This window comes from Molossus molossus, unplaced genomic scaffold (genome assembly GCF_014108415.1).
Source record: "Molossus molossus isolate mMolMol1 unplaced genomic scaffold, mMolMol1.p scaffold_m16_p_19, whole genome shotgun sequence".
In the NCBI taxonomy this organism is placed as follows: Eukaryota; Metazoa; Chordata; class Mammalia; order Chiroptera; family Molossidae; genus Molossus; species Molossus molossus.
Window position 1 is genome coordinate 2760228 of NW_023425354.1, and position 14041 is coordinate 2774268.

Below are 14041 nucleotides of genomic sequence, written 5' to 3' on the forward strand. Positions count from 1 at the left end.
TCTCCTCTTTCCAAGCCTTACGCCTTCCTCGTGCCCTGGGGAGTGGGCGGGGCGTAGGGGCCTCGCGCTCCCAGGGGAGAAGGTTGGCTCGAGTGGAGTGGCTGAGAGTGGACACCTTCATTCCGTCCCAGTCTCGAAGGAAAAGCTTCCATCGTTCCCCCCAGAGTGTAGCATTTATTATGAGTTGTTGGTAGGTACCCTTATCACGTTAGAAACACTTTATTTCCAGTGTGCCAAGACACTCTTCTCAGTCACTAGTGGACATCAGTTCTCTCAGTACTTTCCTGCATGTACATGTGTGAAATCGTTACAAGAAGACACGACCACGCCGGGACTAGTCTAGCCCCGCGCCCTGTGCAGGCTGGTCCGCTAGCCACCGCTGGGGACGGGGCGTGTGCTCTGCCCCGCGCCCTGTGCCGGCTGGTCCGCTAGCCACCGCTGGGGACGGGGCGTGTGCTCTGCCCCGCGCCCTGTGCCGGCTGATCCACTAGCCACCGCTGGGGACGGGGCGTGTGCTCTGCCCCGCGCCCTGTGCCGGCTGGTCCGCTAGCCACCGCTGGGGACGGGGCGTGTGCTCTGCCCCGCGCCCTGTGCAGGCTGATCCACTAGCCACCGCTGGGGACGGGGCGTGTGCTCTGCCCCGCGCCCTGTGCCGGCTGGTCCGCTAGCCACCGCTGGGGACGGGGCGTGTGCTCTGCCCCGCGCCCTGTGCCGGCTGGTCCGCTAGCCACCGCTGGGGACGGGGCGTGTGCTCTGCCCCGCGCCCTGTGCCGGCTGGTCCACTAGCCACCGCTGGGGACGGGGCGTGTGCTCTGCCCCGCGCCCTGTGCCGGCTGGTCCACTAGCCACCGCTGGGGACGGGGCGTGTGCTCTGCCCCGCGCCCTGTGCCGGCTGGTCCACTAGCCACCGCTGGGGACGGGGCGTGTGCTCTGCCCCGCACCCTGTGCCGGCTGATCCACTAGCCACCGCTGGGGACGGGGCGTGTGCTCTGCCCCGCGCCCTGTGCCGGCTGATCCACTAGCCACCGCTGGGGAAGGGACGGGGCGTGTGCTCTGCCCCGCGCCCTGTGCCGGCTGATCCAACTAGCCACCGCTGGGGACGGGGCGTGTGCTCTGCCCCGCACCCTGTGCCGGTGATCCACTAGCCACCGCTGGGGACGGGCGTGTGCTCTGCCCCGCGCCCTGTGCCGGCTGATCCACTAGCCACCGCTGGGGACGGGGCGTTGTGCTCTGCCCGCACCCTTGTGCCGGCTGATCCACTAGCCACCGCTGGGGACGGGGCGTGTGCTCTGCCCCGCGCCCTGTGCCGGCTGGTCCACTAGCCACCGCTGGGGACGGGGCGTGTGCTCTGCCCCGCGCCCTGTGCAGGCTGGTCCGCTAGCCACCGCTGGGGACGGGGCGTGTGCTCTGCCCCGCGCCCTGTGCCGGCTGGTCCGCTAGCCACCGCTGGGGACGGGGCGTGTGCTCTGCCCCGCGCCCTGTGCAGGCTGGTCCGCTAGCCACCGCTGGGGACGGGGCGTGTGCTCTGCCCCGCGCCCTGTGCAGGCTGGTCCGCTAGCCACCGCTGCGGACGGGGCGTGTGCTCTGCCCCGCGCCCTGTGCAGGCTGGTCCGCTAGCCACCGCTGGGGACGGGGCGTGTGCTCTGCCCCGCGCCCTGTGCAGGCTGGTCCGCTAGCCACCGCTGGGACGGGGCGTGTGCTCTGCCCCGCGCCCTGTGCAGGCTGATCCACTAGCCACCGCTGGGGACGGGGCGTGTGCTCTGCCCCGCACCCTGTGCAGGCTGGTCCACTAGCCACCGCTGGGGACGGGGCGTGTGCTCTGCCCCGCACCCTGTGCAGGCTGGTCCACTAGCCACCGCTGGGGACGGGGCGTGTGCTCTGCCCCGCGCCCTGTGCCGGCTGGTCCGCTAGCCACCGCTGGGGACGGGGCGTGTGCTCTGAGTTAAACACATTGGGCCCTGGCCCGTTTGGCTCAGTGGTAGAGTGTCAGCCCGTGGACCAGAGTCTCAGGTTTGATTCCAGTCAAGGGCATGTACCTCAGTTGTGGTTCAGTCCCCATCCCTGGTTGGGGACAACTGGTTGGTGTGTCTTTCTCACATCCATGTTTCTCTCCCTCTCTGCTCCCCTCCCCCCCTTCCTACTCTATCTGAAAATAAATGGAGAAATATCTTCAGGTGAGGATTTAAAGAAAACACACAAAACTTTGGGTTTTGAAACTTTAGTACAAAATATGCAGACTATCTTATTAATTATTTATCATATTGATTATATGTTGAAATGATAATATTTTAGATATATTGGGTTAAATAAAAAATATTATTAAAGTTAATTTTACCTGTTTCTTTTAGTTGTTTAATGTGACCATTGGAAAATGTAAAATTGCATATAATATGTTATATACATGTTGACCTATGATCTATTTGGAGGTTTTTAAGTATATCTTACATATACATAGATATGTATTATATACATTCTAAAGTGAATATTTTACAGCTTTAGAGGGAAGAAACACTACTTCCCAAGCAGGGAAGTCATGAAAGAAAAAAAAACAATGGACAGACTTGACTTCATATAAATGAACTTATATATAAAGATAATATTTATATTCTATTTCGTGTGACAAAAGCTGTCGTGAAAGAGTAAAGATAGGCAGCATGGTTGTAGAAGATGTTTGCAACACTTAACAAGCAAATGATCATTATCTAAAATATATGAAGAGCCCTGGCTGGTTTGGCTCAGCGGTTAGAGCGCCGGCCCGTGGTCCAGAGAGACCCGGGTTTGGTTCCCGCTAAGGGCATGTGCCTCGGTTGCAGTTTGTCCTCGGCTCTGGTTGGGGTCGTGTGGGTGGCAGCCAGTCGATGTGTCTCTCTCACATCGATGTTTCTCTCTCTCCCTTTTCCTCCCTCTCTCTCTCCCTCTCACTCCATCTGAAGATAAATGCAAAAATGTCCTCGGGTGAGGATTTAAAAAAATAAATAATAAATAAAATAAAATAATACAAAGAGCCCTACAAACCAATAAAAAGACAGACAACCTCAGCAAACAGAACAAAGGACATGGCTTCCCACCGGAGAGACCCGGGCAGCCGACACGCCTGCACACGGAAGGAGTGCCAGCGCCCGGGGAAAGGGCACTGCTGGGAAGGGGCGGGGATGTGCCCGGTGTGGGGGCAGTAGTTGGTGCGGGCTCAGAGCGCCGTTGGTCGTGTCTGCGGCTGTTAAAGACGCTTACCTGGTATACCCAGGGCCCAGGTCTGGGTGTCTACCCTTCCCCAGGGAGGAACCAGGGGTCCTGGGGAAGCGGTGGTCCGGGGCTGGGGCAGGGAGCACTGCAGAGGAGCGTGCCTGGAGATCTCGCGCTGGCAGGGAGTGAGGACGTGCTAAAGGGATGGGGACGAGCCAGGAGACACAGCAGCCAGCCTGAGGAAGTTGTAGCCAGTGACACTAAGATGGGTGGGCATGACGGGGTGATGAGGGGCAGACACCTCGTCCTCTCGGGGGATCTACAGGAACCTGGTGGACGAGACTCTACCACATGTTCAAGGGTAGCATCACGGACCCCTGACACGATGTTCCGAGAAGGACACAACCTCATTTTTTGTACCATTCTTGCCCAAAGTGCTGAACTTCTCGAATCAGAAGACTGCAGACCAGTCCAGGTTGGGGAACATGTCACAGAGTAACTGACCAGCGCTCTGCAGAGTACTGAGTCCACAGCACACAAGGACCTGGGAACCGGCACGAAGAAGTGACTCAGGAGACAGGCCAGCAAAATGCAGTGGGGTCTCCTGGGCTGGATCCCGGGCCAGAAACAAGGACATTCGTGAGCGTGCTGGTGTCACCCAGTAGGATGGCTGGGCTCCTTATTGCTCTGTATCATGTTCTGGTCTCTGCGGCTGTACTGTGCTTACGTAAGCTGGTAACTTAGGGGATGTTGGGGGAACTCCATGTTATGGCCATTTTTCTGCAAGTCTGAAGTCATTCAAAATAGCTAAGTGCCCATACCCGTGGACTCTAATCCAGCTTCTCCGAGTCTCTGGCAGACGGGCTTGCACAGGTGCGCAGACAGGTGCGGGAGGGTGCTGACCGGGGCAGCGTGTGGCCGGCGCGCAAACAGCTTGGGGCTCGCCCGTCGGCAGGAAAGCAGAGTGTGAGCAGCCCTGACGGTGGAATGTCCCAGTTTTCAAAGGTTCAAGTCGATCTAGATGCTCCGACAGAAAAATCTCTAACACATAATAATTGAAAAACAGGAACTTGTAGGAAGATGAATGTTGTTAACCTTTGTCAAGTGAGCAGTAAAAAGGGTTGTAAGTTTTTTGTATTTTTTATGTTCTTCAACTTCCCCTCAGCCCCAGAGTGTAGTAATCGTGTATTTCTTCTGTAATTTAAAACAAGAAGAAAGTAAGTTTGATATATTCTGCCTTTGATTAGATAATCCTCTTTGTGTGAAAAAAATCAAGGTGATCATTTAATATTTATACTTTATTTCACAAGCTGTTTACTTTGATAAAAAGAAACAAAGGAAGAACAGCAGTGCACTCCTCCAGCACGGAACTGGAGAAAGGTGAAGCCTGCACAGTCTTTCTGGTGCTCTGGGGGAGGGGAGGGCTCCGGCTTCATGTTCTCAGTGAAGCCTGCCCAGACCCCAGATTTAATGCTTCAATAACCCTCGCTCCCACACGTGCTCCCTGTGGTCCCCACACATCACCAGCCTGGCGTGCTGGTTTCCTTGCTGCTAACTGTGTGTGTGGCCTGTGTGTGCCCGGCTCTTCCTGTTCCCACTGACTAGCCAGAGTGTATGGACGGAGACAGACCAACTTTGGTATGAAACCTTTCCAGAAAACAGGTGCTGGTGGGCACCTCCAGGGCACGGCCCATATTCTAGGGAGAACAGGAATGTCCTTCCCTCTTCCTGTGTACATACCTTGCAAAGGTAATTTATTGGCAAAAGTGGCTGATGGTAACTCTGTTAACAGTCTCTTCAAGTGGTCAGCAGAGGGCAGCGTGGATCAAATTGACCACATCCACTATTTTTGACTTTTTAAAAAGGGCATTAAAATTGTTGTAGCAACTGCTTTCAGGCGTAATGTGAAGTTTATCACAACGTGAGGTTTCTTCTTTCTCATTTGTGAGTCATGCTGTGTCTCTGTCTTTGTGGGGAAAGGTGTGTTTAGCACACAGGACACGTTTCCAAGTGTCCCCTAGGACAGTGGTGATGGTGATGACTGCTGAATGCAGTCCCACAGGGCCTCACTCCATCACCCCCAGAAAGCGGGGCATCACTTAACCAGGATTCCCTGGGGACAGGGCTCCTCCACGCACTCAGCGAAGACTCGGGGGGTCTTCCCAGCGGCTGGTGAACCTGTCAGCGCCCTTCTCCGAAAAAACGCACATAAACTCAACCTGGTACATTTTCTGGCATTGGGAGTGGAGCTGTTTTTTGTTTGTTTTGTTAATCCTCACCTGAGGATATTTTTCCATTGATATTTTTAGATAGAGTGGAAGGGAAGGGCAGGGAGAGAGAGAAACATGGACGTGAGCGAGCCACATCGACTGGTTGCCTCCCGCACGACTCTGACCGGAGTAGGGATCAAACCTGAAATCCAGGTACTTGACTTTCATCAGGAATCGAACCCATGACCCTTCAGTCTGCAGGCCAGTGCTCCAGCCACTGAGCCAAACCGGCCAAGATGGGAATGGATTTTCGTGGAAAATAAGATCAGCCACTGTGAAGAGTTGGCCTTTCTCATTCTTATTTTTCTCTTGGAAAAGTTGATTGCTCTTGGAAAAAAATCGAAATTCAAATTGTGTACATAAAATAAAGGGCACAAGGGCATGGTTTGGGGTTTTGGGTTTTTTGATATCTAATTGATTTTGATTTTTTCTTTTGATGATAAAAGTGGTAAAATCTGCTACGCACAGTTGTGCACTGACCAGTGTGATCAGAAGCCCATTGCTGCTTTGCCAGGTGCAAGGTGGGCAGGCGCGTGTCAGAAGTCTTTCTGTATTCCAGTTCCCTGGGACACAGCGTATTTCTTCCCCTCGAGTCTTTTTCCGGACCCTTTGGGAGCTAGCCGCCTGTGAGCAAAGACAGTGCAGTCCACGTGTTCAGGTGACCCGCGCGGGAGCGGACGAGAGTTTGCAGTATCCCAGGTGTCTGGGTTTCTGTCGGAGAGGACCGAGGGCTTTGCAACGTCCACCCCGCTCACAGATGCACCTGTGGGGTTGTGGGACACTATGTGCTGTGTGCCCAAAACATCAGAAACAGCGATTTACCCCCAAATCCCAGGCAGGCTTGCAGGCACCAGGGGCCTTGGAGGACAGATGTGCGGAGAGGCTCAGCGCTGGGGGAGGGTGGCCGTGCTCGCGTGAGCAGTTAGAATGCCCAGGTCTCTGAGCAGCTCCCCTCTGTGCTCTCTGGCTGCCCAGTGCTGCTGGCCCGGACTGTAGCCTGTAGCCCGGGAGGAGGCTGGGCAGTGCTGCTTTGGATCACTAGCCCAGGAAAAAAGAACCTGCAGAGCCCCTCATTGGGAGGTCTCTATGCATTACTGCATTGTTGGTTTATAGCAGGGGTGGGGAACAGCAGGCCCGAGGGCCTGGAAGGTATAAGGCTTGCAAAATCAATACCAGCTAACATCACACACCTCATCAAAGACAAGGAGTTAGCCATGCCCACCACACAGTGCTTCTCATCAGGTTGTTAGTGCCTCACTCTTAATGGTAAAGGAACAGCCCGTGTTTACTAGCTAGTGAAGGGAAATCCTCAACATTGACGAGAACAAGGCAAACAAGAGAATAGAAATTTGAGGAGACAGGTCATAGAATATCTAGAAGACAGCTTTAAAAACTATATACTTACAATTTCAGATATATTATTGAAACATGAATAGGATACTATCAAAAAAGATAACTGAGTTCTTGCAAATTCAAAAAAGCAAAACTAAAACATTTCATAGAAAGGTTGGAAGATGAGGTGAAGCATTGTCTTAGTTTGGGCTGCTATGACAGGACCGCAGACCGGATGGCGTAGACAACAGTTATTTCTCAGAGAGTGGAGGCCGGAAGTGAGGTGCCAGCATGCTCAGGCTCCTGTGAGGGCCCTCTTTCTGGTTTGTAGAGGGCTGTCTTCTTGCTGTGTCTTCACTTGGTGGAAAGAGCATGTGTTAGCCCCCTGCCCTTTTATCAGGGCACCAATCTCATCATGGGGGCTTCACCCTCACTGCCCACTCACCTCCCAAAGGCTCCGGTTCCAAACAGCGTTAGGTGCAGATTCCACATAGGAATTTTGGGGAGACATATTCAGTCCATTGCAAGAATATTTCCTAGAAAGCAGCTCAACAAGGAGATAGAAGTAGGAATGAAAGATAAGAAAAGTTAAATGATCCACATTGGAGATCTAGTGTCTAATAAAATTCCAAAAAATGAAAACTGAAAGAAAAAGGATAGGAAAATATCAGAGGAAATTTTAGAACTAGGTCTACCTAGTGGCTAACGTAATGTATGAAAAAAGACTCAATTTTGCCACCTTTCTATGAAATTTCACATCTAGGGTAGAGATAAGATCCTGAAAGCTTTCTGAGGTGACAAGGTCACATATAAACACCCTGGAGATCAGAATGGCATCATAACCAACAGTGGTACAGGGACAGAAAACAGAGAACGTCTCCATCATTCTGAGGAAAATGATTTCATCTTAGAATTTTATACCCAGCTGAAATGTCAGTCAAGTGTGAAGAATAGAGGTGTTTTAGACACCCAGAATTTACAACACTCTTTCTTGTCATTCAAGAAAGAAGGACACATGGAATCAAAGAAACCAGCCCTAGGAAGCCGGGGGAATTCTCAGGGTGCTGCGGGAAATGAGGCCCAGGAGCAAGCAGCAAGACCGGGCTCGAGTGTGAGTGGAGATTAGTGGAGGGCCGTCCCAGAGAGCAGATCATGTGGCACGTGGACGTACTGATAGCTTTATACCTTGGTAGAGTCTGGTGATCAGTCAGTAACAGACAGAGCTAAGCAAACAGGGAAAAGTAGGCACTTACTGCCTGTATGGTAACTTCCATCACAGACATGGTTTAGCTAAGCTGTGAACTATATTTATGGAAATACGAATTTAATCAGGAATGTATATGCAGGTATACTGGGTGGGTATGCGTGTGTGCATGTGTGAGGGGGTGGGGGTAAAAGCTACATCTTCATCCTCTGTGGCAGGCAGTTGATGTCTGCAACTGAGAACAAATGGCATGAGCCTGTTATTTAGAAACGCGAGGCTAATTAGCAGAAGAAGTAGCTGAAAGAACTTCCTCTATGGAGCAGTACTTGGGGTGGAGTAGGCTGGGGCAGGAAGCTGTGGTTTTCTGTTTTGAGCCTTAGGTTCTGCTCTCTTTTCATATGATGTGTGCACTTTATTTTGCTTAAAGGAAACAACCAGGCACGAGTGGTGAGAGACGAGGGGCAGGAGGGCAGCAGGGTCGGATTAAGGAGTGTCTTGAAACCGGGATAAGGAGCTGGGGCTGAGTTGGCAGACGAAGGGGACCCTGAAGACTTCGGAGTGGCTCCCAGCATCTCCACTCTGTGCGTCCTGTCCCTGCTGTCTGCGGGAGTGCGACAGGACAGCGAGGTCCAGGTGTTAGCTCCATGCCCGCAGCCGAGGGTTAGCTGCACCCTCTGCCCAAGCTCCTGTCCAGCAGCCTCTGTCTTCAGCCACCTCCCCTGCAGGTGGCTGGGGAATCGAACCCACAACCTTTTGGTGTAACTGGCATTGGTAACAGCTGCTCCCTCTTGCTGGTGCTGGAGGCTCCGTCACTCCTGCCCGAACCCTGCCTCACTTTTATAGACAGCCCTTTCCTGACCGTCAGACCCACTTGGAGTGCATCTCTCTCCTTGGGATCATGACTGATGTGCGTGTCGTGCTGAGAAAATAACTTCCCTAGAATATTGTGTGAATGTTAATGTAAGTTTTCTACTAGTGTCATTTTTTAAAAATCCTCACCAGAGAACATATTCATTGATTTTTAGAGAGAGGGGTGGGTGGCATGGGGGGGAAAGAAACATCGATTGGTTGCCTCCTGAATGCACCTTGACTGGGGATCAAACCTGAAACTCAGATATGTGTCCTGACCAGGAATCGAACCCGCATTTGGTATACCAGATGTCTTTCCAACGAACTGAGCCACTGGCTAGGGCTCTTCTGGTGTCACTTTAAACCATTACGTGTCTGCACACTCTCATCTTATCCCTCAGCAGAGGGGTCAGACCAGGGGAGGGTCAAGGTTCTTCGCAGTATTTCATTAGTTGAAAATAAAAGGTGTCTTGAGTCAAAACCCCTGCCTCCAAGCAGCCTCTTGTGACCACGATACGAACAGAACAACCTCAGTGAACTGTTGTCTTCGCCGAGGGTGGCGTGGTGCCCACTCCAGGGCCTGGGCCGGCTCCTCTGGCCCCATCCTTACTCACCACCGCTCTGAGGCCCAGAGGCCTGCTCTGGCTTCGTGCTGTCTTCTCGGTGATTTCAGAGTGTACTTGGATCCTCTGCACGGCTTCCTTCCGAATAGCTTCGTTCCGCTCTCCCTCCTCACTCTGCCGGGGCCGCTGCTCCAGCCAGTGGTGGGCAAGGATGACTCAGTTCAGGTTGCCAGGCAGCCCGGTGTGTGCCTGTTGGCTGATGCCATTCTGAACAGCACCCGTTTCCAGTCTCAAAAATGTGCCTGTGTGGGTGGTAGCTATGCAGTCACTCAGTCAAACGTATAACTGGTGCTTTGGATTTCCATTTGAAGGGGTTGAAGATGTGCCTCTTAGTGGGGTTGGGCCAGTTGGGCCCCTCTGCGCTCCCAGTTTGAAGGCCCAAGTGGCAGCCCCTCTGCCAGTGGCTTCTGGGAGCCAGACAGAAAGCTGTTCCGAGGCCGGCCGGGGTCTGTGGGGGCTCGCTGGGCGCACAGTGACGGCTGTGACCATTAGGGCTCGTTTCAGAGTGCAGGGGCCGTGGGGCCCGAGTGCAGTGGCGAGCAGTGCAGCAGAGCCGGGGTCACCGGCCAGAGGAGCAGAGTGGGCCCGGGCCTCGAGTGGGCCGAGCGAGGGGCCGCGAGGCTGAGGCGGGCCGTGCGGCATGGGTGCACCTGCTCCTGAAGCCGCCCTCTCCTCCTTGCCCAGGTTGGAGCCTGGGCTCTTCCGTGACCTTGTTCACTTCTTCCGTGGGCCCCGCCAGCTAATCCTGGGCTCTGCCTCAAGTGAACAGCAGGAGTCGGCCGCTGCCTGCGCCCGCCGCCCAGCAGGGCTCCCGCGCTGCCCCTCTGCCCGCGGGCTGTTCTTCCCCAGCATCCAGGGAGGCCAGGCCTTCCTCTCTGTGTGGAGCCCTGGCAGCACGGCCAGCTCACCTGCCGCGGAACCAGACTCCTTAAAACCGCCTCCAGGGCCCCAGTGGGCCCTCCCACCCTCCTCACTCACCCCTCCGCCTCACCTTGTCCCCTCTGCTGCAGCACACTGGCCTCCTGGCTGTCCTCAAGAGCCCGACCTCGACGCCCCGTAGCATTTACCACCCGACACCCATCCTTGCATTTGCTTCTCGCTTCCCTGCCCTCCCAGCTCCTGATGCGGTGCCCGCGCGGTGCCCGCGGTCAGGGTGCCCGAGGATGTACGAAGAGGGAGGACAAGACTAGGGATTTGATTGGAACATCAAAATGTCTCTCAGACAAAACATACCACAATTGACGTTAAAAAGAAGTGTCAGTGTGTGAGAAAATTATTCGCGACATACAAGTTAGTAATCTCCAAACCAATGAGAAAAGATAACCAATCAGAAAATGGGCGAAGGATACGAACAGGCAATTCACAGAAGAGGAATACCTCGGACTACTCCGGAAGATTCTCAGTGTCCCCGCCATCAGGCAGCCCACACTGTGGACAACAGGAAGCCATTTCCCCGGGCTGGCGGAGACGAAGGGCACCCTGTGGGCCGTGGCAGGGTCTGTCGGGGCTCTGTGCCCCCTCGGCCACTGTGGCTGCCTGTGGAAGTGACCTCAGAGACCAGCCCTGATGCAGGGGGTGGAGACGCTGGGCTGCGAATCCGAAACCTCGGCTCTGACGTGGAGCAGGGTGAGGCTGAGCGGGGCGTCGAGGATGGGGGGCGTCGTGGATGGGGGGGGGGCGTCGTGGATGGAGGGGGCGTCGTGGATGGAGGGGGCGTCGTGGATGGAGGGGGCGTCGTGGATGGAGGGGGCGTCGTGGATGAGGGGGCGTCGTGGATGGAGGGGGCGTCGTGGATGGAGGGGGCGTCGTGGATGGAGGGGGGCGTCGTGGATGGAGTGGGCGTCGTGGATGGAGGGGGCGCGTGGATGGGGGGCGTCGTGGATGGGGGGGCGTCGTGGATGGAGGGGGCGTCGTGGATGGAGGGGGCGTCGTGGATGGAGGGGGCGTCGTGGATGGAGGGGGGCGTCGTGGATGGAGGGGGCGTCGTGGATGGAGGTGGCGTCGGGCGTCTCGTGGATGGAGGGGGCGTCGTGGATGGAGGGGGCGTCGTGGATGGAGGGGGCGTCGTGGATGGAGGGGGCGTCGTGGATGGAGGGGGCGTCGAGGATGGGGGGGGCGTCGAGGATGGAGGGGGCGTCGTGGATGGAGGGGGCGTCGTGGATGGAGGGGCGTCGTGGATGGAGGGGCGTCGTGGATGGAGGGGGCGTCGTGGATGGGGGGGGCGTCGTGGATGGGGGGGGCGTCGTGGATGGAGGGGGCGTCGTGGATGGGGGGGCGTCGTGGATGGAGGGGGGCGTCGTGGATGGAGGGGCGTCGTGGATGGAGGGGCGTCGTGGATGGAGGGGGCGTCGTGGATGGAGGGGGCGTCGTGGATGGAGGGGGCGTCGAGGATGGAGGGGCGTCGTGGATGGAGGGGGCGTCGTGGATGGAGGGGGCGTCGTGGATGGAGGGGGCGTCGAGGATGGAGGGGGCGTCGTGGATGGAGGGGGCGTCGAGGATGGAGGGGGGCGTCGAGGATGGAGGGGGCGTCGTGGATGGAGGGGGCGTCGTGGATGGAGGGGGGCGTCGTGGATGGGGGGGCGTCGAGGATGGAGGGGGCGTCGTGGATGGAGGGGGCGTCGAGGATGGAGGGGGCGTCGAGGATGGAGGGGGCGTCGTGGATGGGGGGGGGCGTCGTGGATGGGGGGGGCGTCGTGGATGGAGGGGGCGTCGTGGATGGAGGGGGCGTCGTGGATGGAGGGGGCGTCGTGGATGGGGGGGCGTCGTGGATGGAGGGGGCGTCGTGGATGGAGGGGCGTCGTGGATGGAGGGGGCGTCGTGGATGGGGGGGGCGTCGTGGATGGAGGGGGCGTCGTGGATGGAGGGGGCGTCGTGGATGGAGGGGGCGTCGTGGATGGAGGGGGCGTCGTGGATGGAGGGGGCGTCGTGGATGGAGGGGGCGTCGTGGATGGAGGGGGCGTCGTGGATGGAGGGGGCGTCGTGGATGGAGGGGGGCGTCGTGGATGGAGGGGGCGTCGTGGATGGAGGGGGCGTCGTGGATGGAGGGGGCGTCGTGGATGGAGGGGGGCGTCGTGGATGGAGGGGGCGTCGTGGATGGAGGGGGCAGCGGGAAGCACAACCGTGACCTCAGCGTGCAGAGCCGAAACCAGGAGTGGGTTTACACTACCTGCAAAGCAGACTGGTTTACAAAGGCAGGGGTGAGCGAAGGTAGGTGCACAGTTGTAGTACAAATAAGTGATACGAGAATAAACTCTGTTTCGGGTACTCACAACTGTATGCGTGTATGTTTGTGAGGCAAGAAGGGGAAGGGTAGGTCAAAGTCACTGCCCTTGAGATGCCTGTGGTCATCTTCAGAGCGTGACGAGGTGGCGCTCTGGTGTCTTGGTGCAGACCTGCATGTTTCTGCTGCCATGAGGACCCAGCCCAGGACAGGTTCAGGCCCCCACACACCTGCTGCGTTTTCTTTACAACCAGGACCGCCAGGAGGAGCCCCCAGGGCGTGGCACAGGCCTCGGCCCGAATGCCTGGCCGGCTGTGTGATGTTCTGCGTCTCCGTCCTCCCCTGGGAGTGGGGGCTGAAGGTAGTAACACTCGCCCACGGGTGCTGTCAAGCCAGCACAAGCGAGCGTCTAAGGAGTGTTCTCGACACGAGACGCTCCACTGCTGGCTGTCGCTTGTAAGTGACCATGTGGGGAGCCGGGTCGGGGTCCAGCAGTTCTGCTTCCAGGGGTGTTTGCTAAGGAAGTGAGGAGAGACAAGATTGGTGGAAAATCGAAGCCGCTTAAAAGTCTCACAGTAGGGAATGCTTGCATATCACATCCGCGCCGTGAATTATTAGCAGTGTGCCCGATGTCCATTCAGTTATGGGGTGTTCAGTGTGAGTGACAGTGTCTGGCTGTAAAGCAGCACGTAGCTCTCCAGCTCTGTCTGTATACATGTATGTACACATTGGTGTTTCTCTTTCTGTACATTTCTCTGTATATGCTATCTGTATTCTGATCTCGAGATAATATAAATATGTCTAGTGAGAGAAATGTATCTCATAGTATATAATTTTCTGGTTATTGTATGTATTATATAAGAGAGCTGGAGGAGGTGTATATATAAAGAGAAAGATGCATATATATGAGCGAGAGAATTAGAATGTAACACAGTCTGGAAGAACTGCTTGCCTGGGGGGTGGGATGAAGGTCCGTCCCCTCATCGCTGTTGCTGATCTTAGCAGTGAGCATGTAACACAGTCTGGAATATAACACAGTCTGGAATGTAACACAGTCTGGAAGAACTGCTTGCCCGGGGGTGGGGGGTGGGGGTGGGATGAAGACCCTCATCGCTGCTGCTGGTCTCAGCAGTGAGCATGTAACACAGTCTGGAATGTAACACAGTCTGGAATGTAACACAGTCTGGAAGAACTGCTTGCCCTGGGGGGTGGGATGAAGGTACCCTCATCGCTGTTGCTGGTCTCAGCAGTGAGCATGTAACACAGTCTGGAATGTAACACAGTCTGGAATATAACACAGTCTGGAATGTAACACAGTCTGGAAGAACTGCTTGCCCGGGGGGTGGGATGGAGGTCCCCT

General features: G+C 55.8%; 1 protein-coding gene and 1 long non-coding RNA gene across 2 annotated transcripts in view; one reads left to right on the forward strand and one right to left on the reverse strand.

The window, feature by feature from the left end:
• The window catches only part of CYTH1 (cytohesin 1), a 75528-nt gene that overhangs the window by 23238 nt on the left and 38249 nt on the right, over nucleotides 1-14041 (forward strand). The gene's annotated exons all lie outside the window — the stretch shown is intronic.
• On the reverse strand, nucleotides 6975-10942 carry LOC118634829. Its single transcript, XR_004960415.1, has 3 exons — nucleotides 10839-10942; nucleotides 7231-7321; nucleotides 6975-7142 (listed from the first exon to the last, which is right to left on the reverse strand). It is a non-coding gene; the product is annotated as an uncharacterized LOC118634829 (long non-coding RNA).